The sequence below is a fragment of the Anabrus simplex genome, chromosome 1 (genome assembly GCF_040414725.1).
Source record: "Anabrus simplex isolate iqAnaSimp1 chromosome 1, ASM4041472v1, whole genome shotgun sequence".
NCBI classification, from domain to species: Eukaryota; Metazoa; Arthropoda; class Insecta; order Orthoptera; family Tettigoniidae; genus Anabrus; species Anabrus simplex.
This window is the reverse complement of record NC_090265.1, coordinates 1708993793-1708996485: the sequence shown is the minus strand read 5'-3', so window position 1 is coordinate 1708996485 and position 2693 is coordinate 1708993793. Positions and strand designations below refer to the sequence as shown.

Sequence of the window (2693 nt, the reverse complement as noted above, 5' to 3'; positions counted from 1 at the left end):
GGGAAGGAAGCGGCCGTGGCCTTAAGTATGGTACCATCCCGGCATTTGCCTGGAGGAGAAGTGAGGAAACGACGGAAAACCACTTCGAGGATGGCTGAGGAGGAAATCGAATCCCTCTCTATTCAGCTGACCTACCGAGACTGAGTGAACACCCCGTTCCACCTCCGGGGGGGGGCAGATAATCACACTACCCACTGCACCAGAGAGGTGAACAATGTTTAAATATAAATTATTATAAATTTGTTTCTCCATTATTGAAAGTACTGTTAATAATTTAATATTTTTAGGCGAAATATGGACTATATTGGTGTTTATGCCTAAGTCCAACGGCCATCCCATGTTGAACAGATCGGTTCTCGTCCAATCAACGCAGTTAAGCAACATTGGGAGCGGTCAGTACTTAGATGGATGACCGCTTGGGAGCGCCACGTGCCGTTGGCTAATTTTCTTTTCTTTTTCTTTTTTTCTGGTTAGATGTAGTTTTTACAGTACGCTATGTATTCTGGTATCGGCTAGAATAAATTTGTTACTTTCCTTGACCTGTCTCAGTCTCATCCTCGACTTTGACAATATGAAAGTTACCGAGGTATGAGCGATGCTAGTAATACCATTGCATATACAACCAGTCTCTGGTACGAATTGTGGGCTTGGCAGACTAACATGTAATAGGGTTCGATTCCCATCCATGGCACGAAGTTTTAAATTTGGTACGAGGTTTAGAAAGAGCCTCGGGAGGACAACTGTGTAGAGATGGTTTTTCTATGCAGACCTATGCTGTTGTTATTATTCTGTTTTGGCGTAGCAGAAAACACTGTGTAGGAGGGATACTGACTGGAGGGTGATTGGGGATTTAAATGAGACTATGGAGTGGGTATGTGGGAAACTGGGAGTGAAATTTCTAGATCCTAATGGGTGGGTAGGAGATAGGGATCTGCACTCGGATGGCCTACATTTAAACCGCAGTGGTACGTATAAGTTAGGAAATTTGTTTGAAAGGGTAATAGGGAGGTACATTCAGGGAAAGGGGATGGCCTAGGGAGCGGTGATAAGGGAACAGGGAACTGGAAATCAAGTAGAGATGACATAAAATTGTTAGTGTTGAACTGTAGAAGTATTGTAAAGAAAGGAATAAAATTAAGTAATTTAATAGATATATATTTACCAGATATTGTAATAGGAGTTGAATCATGGCTGAGAAATGATATAATGGATGCAGAAATTTTCTCACGGCACTGGAGTGTGTATCGTAGAAATAGGATAGGAATGGTGGGAGGAGGAGTGTTCATTCTGGTGAAAGAAGAATTTGTAAGCTAATGAACCCATAATTCTACGGTGAGAAAAATATTTTTTTCTCAATATTTATTTCGTATCAACAAGCTACTTTTATTTTTGAGGGCAGCCATGTTGCGCTCCTAAGAGCCCCGATGTCGCGTGGGAAAGATCTCACCCGCAGCAAGCTCGTGAAATACCGTGACACCTCGGCGGACCTCGAGTGCTCGATAATGCTTTAAATTCACTGAATTCTATATAACGAGGGATTTTGGCAATACAGTAAATAAATAAGTTAAATTATTCGTAAACCCTACGTGAAGACAGAGCCCCCAGGGAAAAACATAAATGCAGTTAAGCCCAAGTACATGTCAGCGTCAGATCAGTGAACTAGCTCCACGTGCCAAGGTCAATGGATGAAGAAAACGCGCGAAACGCACGGCCAGAAATAATTTATTTCCCCTGTTGTGAGTGTGGTAAAATTATAAGATTAACATCTAAAATAATTACAAGCCTGTCCGGAATTCTGGGACAAGTCTCATAAAAATCGGTCTATTGGACGCAAAATTGGCAGATTACGCAATCAAGCTTAATAGTGTGGATAGCGTCCCTCCTGAGATTATAAAAGGAACCCCCACCGTATATTTTTCAGTGTCGATCTGGGTCTTAAAGCAGCGGGTGCTTACGCCCGTCGTCAGTGGAAAATTGCATCAGATTGATCTACAAACAACTAAATACATGTCCGTGGCTGAGTTCCAAATACTCGGTTAGCAAGAGAAGGTGACTGAAAAGTTCTGAACGTTTGCCGAAGAACTATGAAAGTGTAGGCGTTTGTTAAAATATACACAGCAGATTTTATTATATCACCTCATGTACGTTTGAAAGTGCTAAGAGAGTTGGGGAAGCTATTCAGAGTAGTTCTGATTTCTTTATCTGTTGAACACCTGTTTTGTTGGAGTAGCAGAGAGAGTCAACTTTGGGAACGAACCAGACAGTCGCAGTTGACTTCAGAACGAGGGAAGTTCGTGGTGTAAATTATAGAGAAAAGTGCGTGATTTGTGTGGTAATTTAATATCGTGTGAAAAAGGCAGTGTTTGTAAGAGTGAGATGTTGGAAATGATAATGTTATTTGTGCAAATGTACGGCTAAAGGCACGAGGTCAGCTGGCGACGATGTAGCCAGAATACTGGGAAAGACTCCATTGTGCAGGTCTGTCTACATTTGTATTATGTCGTAGTTAGATTTTATTGTTCTGTCCCAACAAATTTTTCAAGATGATTGTCGGGTTGATATTTGTAATTATCAGGCGAAAGGTGTTGTAATTTTTGGTCAGCGTGTGAAAATTTCAGTGTGTAAATTTCACGTCAAGAAACTGTAAAATGCGACGTTTAAATTTGGTGTTAATGTTCGATGAGATATTGTCC

At 41.2% G+C, this 2693-nt stretch overlaps 1 pseudogene; it reads left to right on the top strand.

Moving 5' to 3' along the window:
• Positions 1-322: 322 nt before the first annotated feature.
• Positions 323-441, top strand: LOC137497209 (5S ribosomal RNA; annotated as a pseudogene).
• Positions 442-2693: the final 2252 nt, after the last annotated feature.